Source organism: Diuraphis noxia, unplaced genomic scaffold, assembly GCF_037042655.1.
Source record: "Diuraphis noxia isolate RWA-SAM2 unplaced genomic scaffold, SU_Dnox_SAM2 contig0004, whole genome shotgun sequence".
NCBI classification, from domain to species: Eukaryota; Metazoa; Arthropoda; class Insecta; order Hemiptera; family Aphididae; genus Diuraphis; species Diuraphis noxia.
In genome coordinates this window covers 64,226,296-64,238,828 of record NW_028301714.1, presented here as the reverse complement: position 1 = coordinate 64,238,828, position 12,533 = coordinate 64,226,296, and the positions used below count along the sequence as shown (strand labels likewise).

At 26.6% G+C, this 12,533-nt stretch overlaps 1 protein-coding gene and 1 long non-coding RNA gene across 4 annotated transcripts in view; one reads left to right on the top strand and one right to left on the bottom strand.

Moving 5' to 3' along the window:
- The window catches only part of LOC107163023 (uncharacterized), a 319,729-nt gene that overhangs the window by 56,026 nt on the left and 251,170 nt on the right, over positions 1–12,533 (top strand). The gene's annotated exons all lie outside the window — the stretch shown is intronic.
- Positions 290–12,483, bottom strand: LOC149056341 (uncharacterized). The gene is made up of 2 exons (XR_016191413.1): positions 12,206–12,483; positions 290–2,331 (listed from the first exon to the last, which is right to left on the bottom strand). It is a non-coding gene; the product is annotated as an uncharacterized LOC149056341 (long non-coding RNA).

Below are 12,533 nucleotides of genomic sequence, written 5' to 3'. Positions count from 1 at the left end.
TTAAAAATATTTTTGAGACATTTAAAAATGCAAATGTTTCATACACCATTTATACATGCATTATAATTAAACATAGTATATATAAGATCTCAGAGAAGTGGTTCATTAAAATCGATTTATTTTAAAGTAAATCTTAAATTTAACAACACAACAATATAGCGAACAAGTTTACTGTACTTTATATAAAATAAAATTTAGATTAACAATTTTTGACTTACTCGAGTTTCACTCAAAACATATTTTTTAAGTGCAACGATACATTTTTGTAGATATTGAAAAAGTAAACAGCTTTTAAACATTAAAATTTAATTTATTTAATTAAAATTAAATTATTTCATAACACATACCAACTAAATGTATAACATATTTATAAACCAAAAAAATAAATAAACAGCGTTATTTTTTTATAGTACAGCTAGTTGTGTTCCAACGTACTCATCTTCTTCAAAAAAAAATATAAATATTTTATTACAGTAAAACCTCGCTAAGACCTTCAGTAAGATGGAAACCCCGGTATTACGGAAAATTTTTTTGGTCACGTTTCAAATTGCATATAATTTTATCCCGCTAAGACGGAAACTTCGCCAAGCCGGAAACGGACACATTTTTGTAATGAAAGTTGATGAAAACCCTCACTAAGACGGAAATACAACATGATTTTCAAGTAATAAATTTATTATCGTATTGTCGATAATCATTAATCAATATACAAGCGCGTACGATGATATTAAAAACTTATCAAATCGATATGTATACACTATACAACATTACTATCCGAGTTGTTTTGTTCAGTATCAAATCGAATATCGTTGCGTTCGTGTCGTTCGTAATCTTTAATTTAATTCAATTCAATTTTTTTAACCCCGTCAAGATCGAAACCCCGTTAACACGGAAATATTCATGGCCCCGTACGATTCCGTCTTATCGAGGTTTTACTGTAATATGTCGATGTAAATAATAACGTTTGTAACCCAATGGCTTATGTCACCGAGACTAAATTTTGTTAATAAAAAAAATGTATTCATCTTGTTTCCAATCAAGAATTCTAATTAATGCTGTGTATGGTCAAGGATGAATATTTTGTTAACATAATAACAGGTAGTAAGACTCCAGCACCAAATTAAACGTTTAATTTCTACTAAATGTTCTAACGCTAGCTAAATTAATTTCAAACTTTTTCAAACAAGTTTAGAGAATAAGATCAGAATAATAAAATATTATTCGTTTTACATTTTTATTGAACACTTTTGATTTTCTCGAGTCAAAAAAGTTTTTAAGTCGATGAAAATAAAATATCTTGTAGCGAGCAAAAGTTTTTCATTTTGAACTATCGTAAAAATTGTGCGGATTTCGAGCATATGATGGTTAATGCGGGTCATTAACGACATCGTATATTTTCTATACGAGATAATATGACTTTTCTTGTGTCAATTTATCATTAAACAGGTACCGTTTACAATGACTTTGCAGGTTATTCAAGACATCAGCATCCGTTATAACCAATGGAATTTATGTTGTATACTCAATGCACATAATTTCGATAATGTATTAGAAAAGGATTTGGAACATTACGAGTTTCAAAAATCATTTTATACCATATAGTATATAATATTATTATATATGTATAATATGGCTTTTACGATTAGGTTCGTATTATTTCAAAGAGTTTTATTTTATACTCTGAAGTCGTTCAATGAATCAAATACTACCTCAACGCAACTATATTCATCATTTTTAAATTAATAAACTATGCAGTTCACATATTATGGCTGCCCATTTTATCGTGCATAAAGCTTATGCTTGTAATATATTGTCATAAATAAAAATATTTAACAGTGATCTATTATTTTTCTCATTTTTATTCTTTTTACTTAACCAAGACATTCTTTAACGGCCTTCTGTTCTTAAAACTTAGTAGTTAGTAACCACAACGCTAAATCGGGTCAACAAAAGGTGCCTACGCTCCGTGCAATTTAATCACGTTGCGAGTAGACCAGCATCCTACTATATATAACGGTTCCGGTTCGAAAACGTGGTAATGGAAAAAAGTCATTCTAAATGTGTTCCTTCGTTACGCGCGAGTGTACGAATAAGTCTGCTGAGACTTAAAGTTACAATATTTACATTGATCTTTGATCTACTTCACTTTTTCTTCTCGTACTCATAATTCTTCCGTAACATGGCATCGATGTGAAATAATGATGTATAGGTAGTACAGCCAGTACAGGTACTGAATATTGATATTGTTTTATATTATTTGGTTGAAACTTTCTTGAATTTCCACTACATCCATTTTAGATTCATTTTTGCGCGTCGTTAAATTTTAATCCACTAAAATGTAAATAAAACAAATTATATTAAATATTATGTTAACAATAGTATCATAGAATGCGATGTATTGATGCATGTTAATATAGTGCTGACATGTCTACCTATCGAATTTTATGATCAACATTATGCCTTATTCATTAGAACTAGTATAATCTTGAGTCTATCCAAATATCAAAAACCCGTCATATGCTGTACTTTTATATTATGCATAATATTATAATATGTTTGTGTGCAATATTATTTTATCTGCGTTGTATACTTGTATACAGCCATTATTAATATAAAAACTTACAATTACTGAATATATTCATATGTTTTGATGAATACATTTACAATTTGTTAATTACATTTTGTAAGAATAATATATAATATTTATGTGTATATAAATATTAAATATATATAATAACTAATAAGTAATAAAAATATCTATATATACATTTTTATTACTTTAAATCCTCAACATCTAATAATGTTATTAGGTTAAATTTATAATATAACTATTGCATTCAGATACTATATTATAGAATTTTACAATATTAAAACATGATTTATCTTAGTATGTACTACGTACAATGTTGAAAAAGAAAAAGCAGCAAAAATGACATATTATGCATGGTTATAAAGTTTGGTTGTTTTTAGAAAAGTTAAAGTTGTTGAAATTTTTGTAATCGGGCCCGAGTGCTCCGTTTATTTGCTCAGGTATGTTTAATGAGGTTTTAATGTTTAAATAAATAATATTTTGAAATACCTTGAAAACAAATAAGATCACGTATTACTGGGATTAATTATATAGATATGTAGATATAATCTATTTTAATGTGACAACTTATAGTTTACTACTTATATCAAAATATCAACTTGACGTTTTTGCAAGCCATTAAAAAAAAAAAAAAAAAATGCTTATATTAGACAAGAGTAATTGTAGCCTATACCCTATATGTATAACATACATATTGTACGACATTATTATAATAAGTTGTATAAATAGGTATAAAAACCAAATGTATGTTGTTAGTTTTGATATTGGAAATATCTATTATAAAACTTAAAGGTACCTAAGAACGTTATCTTTGTATCTGACGTACATTGTTCTATGTGTATCTATAAGTAGGTGTTCTATACAAACAATTTTCAAGCTAGAATGAATTAATATAATTATGTTTAAACTTTTTAACTTAAAGTTCGTTACCATGTCAATATTGTCAATGTATTTACTCGAATATTAAAACTAACGATATAAAATTGATTTTAATGAATGCAAATTTGGTATGATGTAGGTTTGAAAGACGGACAACACACGTGGAGAGTGAAATACCCTATGAATGTATTATAAAATACTTTCTTTTTTACTATTTACAATCTAACTATTGTCTTATTCAAAAGAAAGAATATGATATGATTTATTTTAATACAAAATACCTACCTCTAAATTTAAAAGTATGGTTGGTTTTATAGCTTTGGTTATTTTTGGATATAGATAATCGTTGTCTGACGGCTCCCCAAAACAATATATATTTACCTACGTATACAGAGTGTATAATAAATAAATTACACATATTTTCGCTGATTCATGGACATATAAAATTATAGAATTATTTGTTTAGTAGCTTGATGTTGCGTGGCCATACACTCAACTGCGGAAACGCTCAGAGTGTGCGTACAGCCGGTGTTTGCTAGCTCCTGGATGGGTTACTACCCAGGATTTTAGCAACCGTTTAATTCCTCACAGTAATAGGCTGATGATCTCCAGTAGTTGGAGCCTTAATTCTAATTTTAAAAAAAGACTTTATATCACCTATATCATGTATTTTATTTATGCTTATTTTGTTTTAGGTGATATTATTTTCATTTATTATATTTACATATACATAATATATATCTTATTTAATATAATAACATGCTTCTATACTGCACGAGTTTTTAATACATAAATATCGATTTAACAATAAATATTATGCTAATCAATGCATTTTCATAATGTCGACTAACTACTTATTAGTTATTTGTACTAGTTGTTATGTCCCTATTCACAGTTGTTTATTATAATATGTAAATATATGTTTATTTAATAGACACTGATATACATACACTACTCCGCAAATTTAATATATATGTATACGATTCCACATAATTTTAAATGCAACGTTGCCATACAAATATACAATTAATTACTCTTGTTATATAAATTGTAATTTTTTTTTATAGTTAAGTATACTAAATTTTTTAATATAGTCAAAAAAAGTTATTAACATTTTTATATGTAAGTTAAAAATAATAATGAGTATAATAATTTTAAAAATATATGTAATATGAATTATAATGATTTACCTTGATAAGTATGGCCAGTTAGTGATAAATAATATAATAAATGATCTTGGGATTTACAAGATTTATACTTATCATATGCCCTAATAGTTTCAATGCATTCTGATTCTCTAAGAGTCATTTTCTTTTTTTCATTTTTAGAAATAATTGAATATATTTTTACATCTGTTTCGGACTGTGTTTCTAATAAGACTGTCAGCACTGAATAAATGGGCGGATGTGAGTGATAAAATTGGCCATTATATGTTCGATGTAAACTTTCGGCTGCATTTGTTGTTCTGTGATAACATTATAATAATATTATAAAGATTATACAGTTTAAATAATAATTATAGAACCTACCTTGGATTTTTTTATGGTTCTTCAGCCCAAATTAGTGGTGGAAAAGGACAGTCTTTGTCAATATAATTTTTTAAAACATAATCAGAAAATACAAGTTGTAAATTAAATTTAAACTAAAATCATGTTTTCTGAATGTACATAATAACATATTTTTTTTTTATAATCGATTATAGCGCTTACGCTGTCATAAGTGTAGTCCAAATTTCTTATTCATATTATATTTATATAAGAAACGTATTATAATCTAATCTTATAAACGAGACAATGACATGGACATTATCTTATCGTATAATAATATAGCTGAAACAAACTCATATACGTTTAATTCCTTATGTTGCGGAAACTGATCAGAAAAACGTCATTTTAACGCGCGTACCGGATGCCACCGTCGTATGCGTACCGCGCGCCAAAATCACTCAAGTGTGGCTAAGCCCTTAAAATAATATAGATTTTGTTTTCGGAATGGCAACGTTGCATTTAAAATTATGCGGAATCGTGTATATATATATCAAATTTGCGGAATCGTGTATGTATATCAGTGGCTATTAAAATCAACACGATTCCGTAAATATTGCGGAATCGTTCTCCACCGGATATTACAACAAAAGGTTACCATAAAACTGATGAAAAACTTATAATCTAAATATAATTCAAATTTATAAATCAATAGAGTTGTACTTCTAAGTTCTAATGCCATTAATGCGTAAGGTGTCAAAGCAGGATTGACGCGATCGAAATCACGGATTTGAAAGTGTTCAATTTGTTTAAAGAAACGGTTGAGAATGATTTAAATTTAAATTTGAAGTATAGTTTTAATATAGCTATTATAAGTATAAAAACATAAGGGTAATACAATATTACCTATGTTAAAATATATGTTGAATTGTAATTATACGTTATTTTTGTTATAGTGCAAGTAATTAATAATATATTTGAGTAGAAAAAAATCGTAAAATACATAAATGTGAACTTAAAGTTAAACATACTTTAAAAGCTATTGACGCAGTTATTTAAAAAGGGAAAATGCTAACACTTAAAACGTCGTGCTATACATTATATATATATAATATATATACATACGATAGAGTGAGAGGAAAAAGAGTTTTGGAGCGGTGGAACTAAAAATACCGTTAAAGTTCAAGAGAGGACCAGTCGTTAAAATAATAACACAAAATTACAAAAAAAGGACCGTATTTTAACACTAAATATTTGTTTTTCGTTAGTAAATATTATTATCCTCCTTGTAGCGACAAAGTTGGTCGTACGATGAGTGATTATTAATACGGGAAATCAGTTTAAACCTATAATCAATAATAATGCTGTATTATAACGTATTATAACTTTGTGTATTTTTGGTGTAATATTATAGCACTTAATACAATACTCATACTATTTTATTAAATAATTATGTTATATACAAAATACAATACCTATTCGAAAAAAATGAGAAAACACTTTGTTTTGGCTTTTTTTTTTTGTGGAACAATCACAAAAATATAAGTCGTTACGTTAACATGTCTGATCATAGTGCCTCGAGTGACGTCCAGGGAGATTTGGTGTGGCAAAAAAGTTTTTTTTTTTCTAGAATTACGAGTGGTCCTGCAGCGGTATCATCGTCCTACGTGTTATTGGGTCACGTCACACTGGACAGCGCGTTCGTCCTTTCACCACCCGTTGACATTTTATTACTAAGACTGGGAATATTGTCAAAAACCATCAGCTCAGATGGTCATATTATTTTAATTGGTGCAAGGGTGTTGTCGGCCCAAAGCTATTTGATTTTATTGGAATTATTTGAATTTAATTCTCCAGAGAAATTTCAGTATCTTGGTTTGTGCATAATATATATAAATATATTATTTATAAGTTATTCATTTTGATGTATATATAATTACAAATTTTTCTTTCTGTCTGTCATCACGTTTTGGGGCTGTAAAAATGCTTTGATTTTCGACTTCAGTACCTTGTTAGATCAGAAAGTGAATCTAGTTAGTACTTTGATGAGTCAAAAGTGAAAATTCCCTATATTTTTCTTAATAATCAGGATAAACAAACTAAAAATTAAGGGAAAAATGGGAAATTTTACGCACAATCAGTTTTCGATTTTGGTTTTTGATGTAACTGTAAAACAAATGACCGCAGATACTTGAAATTTTAACTGAATGTTTATATAGGCGTTTTCTACAATTGATAAAATTTTAATTTTCAACTTTTTTGTTTTTTTTTTCTATAAATATTGATAAAAATGTATTTGTTGGGTAGAAAAGCTTGGAAATGTAATTCAAGACACCTAACACATCGTTACAATAGCAGTTAAAAAATATTTAGTATACATATGCAAGATTTTTTTTTATAAGTTGAAATTTTGACTAAATACGTACAAAATACGGCAATGTTCAAATTGTTTTAGATATAAATCCATAAAAGTTTTCTTTTTAAATATAAGATTTGAAAATTTAATATACAAGGCTCCTAATATATTTTTACAGTAGCTCTTGAAAAATAAATGAAATATAGTCACAATTTTTTTTTATAAACATTCAAAGTTTGAATTTTGACAACATACATACGTAAAATCACAAAAATTCTCAAATTATTTTAAGCTAGAAATTCATAATTTTTTTTTTTTTAAATCTAGGATTTAAAATTTTTGAATAATCTATAATATATCCTAGACACCTAGACAGATAAACCGTCTCCGCTCAGAATCATTTTTCGTATACAATGATATTATATCATTGTGTTCAAATTTAATTCCATCTATTACAGTTACCCACTTGAAACCTACTGTGTGTCAGAGCGACATCTACGACTTACCCGTTTTTTTTTGTTTATACTATTTACACGTAAAATATTTTTTATAAAAAAAACATGAATTATGTTTATTTAATTTTCTTGTAAAACATATTATTATACACTGCTATTATTATTATAGGGTCATAAACTCATAAATCACGGATAACAGTTTCATATTAAATAGTTATATAAAATAAACTATAGTTTATGATTTATAATAAGTTAAGAATATACACTATGCAGAATGCAATTTAAAAAATGAAAAAAAAATTATTATCATTGTTTAAATATCTTAGACTAAATAATTAGATTTTTATTTAATTTCAAACTAAGTTGTCTTATGTTAAATGGACAAGTACTACATCTATTACATTATTACATTATTATGTGATTTCATTATTCAAGAATTTAATCCTTTTAGCATAGCTACATTTTAATTAGAAATAATTCAGAAACTATTCGTTTATATAAATATTATCTCCTAAATAACTCGATAACTTATAACGTAATATATAATGGTGTGATTAGGTTATTAGTATAAATAGCTAAACATTAATATAGATTTTTTGAAAATTAAATTAAGTATATTAAATTATAAAATACGCAATGGATAAAAATTCCAACTAAATTCCATTTTGATTTATAGTTTTTGAATTTGAATACAACAAACTAACAAAATCGTTTTTGTAAAATGTTGTGTAAATATTCTTCTATTTCCGTATTTTTTATTTTTATTTTTATTCCAAATTTTTACGAAGAAAGTATGGGGATTTTATATTTACCCAAGAGTATCCCAAGAGCTTGATTCAATTTGATCAAATTAATAGTTATCAATATTTTTTGAAAACTTCTACGTTCTGAGTAAATATTTGTATACTTTGTTTTTATCTTATTAATTTAAATGCATTTGATATCAGAAGTTGTTACCTCAAAGTTGAAGATTTGTAATTTTTTTCTACTACAAGGATATTTTTTTGTATTATTTGTCTTCATATAAATAACTAAACACACTCATCATTATAAAACAAAACATTCATTGCTCTGCTCAGAATTTACAGTTAATTATTTTTGTTTACAAATCTAAATATTTGTAAATATGTTAATTTTTATAAGTACATTTAGGGATATGCTTAGAAATTCGGAAAATTGGAATTTTAATAAAGTATTTATTATTGAATAAAAAATGGCCATGGAATGCTTGGTTAATCAACATAATATGTAATGCGTTAAAAAATATTTATATGTCAATAATATTAAAATATTAATTATTTTGTAGGTGAATTTAATAATTGATAGCACCTATTCATACGGATATTATAGTGTAAAATATATAAAACATTAAAAAAATATTTTATAATATAACGGTTATTCTAGATTAATTAAATTCGCATTTTAATTGGCTTATTGGCTTATATATTTTACAAAACAATTAAACAGTTAATTATAAATCTTTAGTTTTCACGTAGTTGATTCGATTAGATCTGAGCAGTACATCAACAGTAAATCACTAGTTACAGACATTTTTAATTTTTATAAATTATCATTGATTTTTTATTTGCTTTAATACATTTTAAAAATGACATCTAACCTTATTGGCAATCGTTTAACTTTTTTATTGGTGATTCTCATCCTTCAATAGTTGATTAAATTATAATATTATAAAATATAAGTTTATGATTGTATGTAAATAATTAATTGATCCGGGAAGTTATTTAATAAAAAATACTTATTTTTTTTAATCTGGTATGATTAAAATTGAAATCTACATTCATCCTCATTGCTATATAATATTATGCACACTATGCCAATCTAAAAATTCCAAAAATGCAAGTATAATGAAATATTATTGTAATAATCTTATAATTGTAAATCATAAAATATTTATTTATTATGAAAAAATATGATTCGTTAAGATACCTATCTAATACAATCTAGTTCTTTGTACGTTCACTTAAACTACGTTAAATTTGAAAATGGTTATTTGAACAGAAAAATATTTTAATATTAATACACAGTTCAAAGAATCCAATGTAGATAGATGATCATCACATCAATCATTATTTTAGCTATATAATATGTTTATATTTGAATTTCTTTCATTCATTTGTTTATTTGACGAAAAGGTCAGATGTCTGTGGATTAAATACTTTTGATGAATGTTTGAATAGGCTAGGATACGAAATGTGGTTCGGTTGATTTCACATTTTCACAAAAGTCTAAGTTCCAATATCTGGCCTAGGCATATTAACAATATGATAAGTACCTGTTATTTTCTTAAATATCATACAACATAATTATGTGATTAATTAGGAATATAAAACGGGGTTTTAGATAAGATAGAAATAAATAATATGATGACCATCGACTGCATAGCTACTTTTTACTTTATTAATGTTTTTTTGTTGGTATTTTAATATTTTCTTCTAAATATTTATTTGTTGTTAAACAAAATATGGTCACTAAATATAAAAATACTCCCGACGTAGGTGCTTAAAATTGTAAGGTTTATTTTTTTACATAGGTAATGCATTCTATACTTCGTGCGATGAATTTTGCATATATCTGGTAAAGGGTGCTAATTTTATTTAAATTTTAAACTCATTTATAGAAAACTACTTAAAATCATCACACAGGATTAATTAAAAAAAGAATATTGTATTTATGTAGGGAATCTACCTATTTATTTTCGTTATATACTATGACGACAATATATTAATCAGTTGACCACACCTGAGGCTTATTAAGTTGATTTAAAATTATTATTTTGAATATAAAATATGGGATGACAACGATTTTATTCTGCTAAAAGCGTTTCTAGATGTTTTTTTTTTAAATTTCCATCGAGCTACCCGATATCAGCCATCATTTGCATATCATCTGCACCTAACCAATTAATACTACCTACGCCGTTAATTTATAATCAATGATGACACTTAAAATTATTATTACATAAAAATAACTAGTATTGCATAATAATAATAATAATAATATGTACCTACGTTGTATAATTGAATAATATCTACAGTTTTAGACACTGATAAAATACATTTTTTTTTTACAATAACTATCTATATGTTAATATACCATTATACCCGAAGTTGAGGTGCTGAATTATTTTTCTATTTTTTTAATATCATTATTATTTTGTCATAATTTTACTAGAGTTTGATTATTTTCATAAAACATAATTATATAATAATTAATAATACATTATTTTAGATCGGTTGATCGGCTTCGTAGGCGGTAATATAATGTCACAAATTAGGTAATGGATAAATACCTGGTGTGTTTTATGAAAACCTTAAAAAAAATTATTTTCAAGAAGTAAAAGAAATGTTTGTTAGTATCCCCGACATTTATTTAGGAGGGAATAAGTAATTTTGTTCACTATAATATTTCACTGCGGTAACTCACATGATGTATAAAATCCATAACAACCTAAAATCCAACCATGTAAACCATTATTGTATTATGATTATTTTATGAATCTAACTAACGTGAATATGTGGCCACCACACCGGGATCAACTGAAATGAAAAACCACCACTAGTCTACGCAATTTGTTGTGCGCAACTAACGCGATTAAAAAAATTAAAAAAAAAAAAACCACTCACATATAATAAAAGGGAAACCTACTTGATCGTGCAAACGTGCGATAATAATATTAATAATGATAATAATAATAATAATAATAATAATACTAGTAATAAAACCATTATTATAAAAAAATAAAAAAATAAATTTATTGTAACCATGAATACGACACCGGATGCGACGTATGATTGCCGTGCAATATTCGATGAGTTAGTGTTAGTACAGTTGAATCTCAATAGCTTGATATTCAAAGAGAATATTATAAATTAATGCAACTTTCATAGTATTCGAGTTATATATTAACCTCAAACGTAACTAAAAAAACATTTGAAAAAAAATATCAACTTATTGAAATTCAACCATGTATATTACCATAAAATTTTCCAAAACAAGCATTAACTGTGTATGGGTATATTCTATCGGTGTGCAAGCATAATATATAATATGTATAATTTTGATGCGGCTCAGTCAAAATAAAATTTTTAAATAATCGGAAACACCGATCGGACCACGCAGACACAGATAATAATTTATATGTATATATATTGTTTTAAATACAACCGCGTTTAACGATAACTCAGAGGTATTCAAACTTTTTCAGCACGTGGCTCCTTTGGGTGGTCACAATATTTTTACGGCTCCCAAATTATTATGAAAAAATTGAATCAACACACGGATACAATATGGGAAATATGGTATATCGGTGATAATAACAGTGACTAGAAATAATAGACATCAATTAATGGTCGAATCGTAAAGTATGTCTTTTTCGTTTTCATAATGATTGCAAATGATATTTATAATAATTATACAAGACCTAGGTATGATGTTGGTTTTCGGTGCTTTGACGTGGCTCCCTTTGCAAGCTCTCGCGACGCCACTGGGTTAGTCGCGAAGCACAGTTTGAATACCTCTGCGATAACTGCTGGTATATAGTATCAAGATATAATTTGGATTGGACTCGATGACAATTTCGAATCGGTTTTGGAATCATCGGGCGGTACGGACGATATCTATACTCGGAGGAGAAAGACGAGATTATTACACGTTTTTCGGATAAGCGCGTGATAATATACGTTCGCGGAGCTGCACAACGCTTGAAGAAAACCAGGAGGTGAATAAAAAAAAAAAACCTGTTACACAAC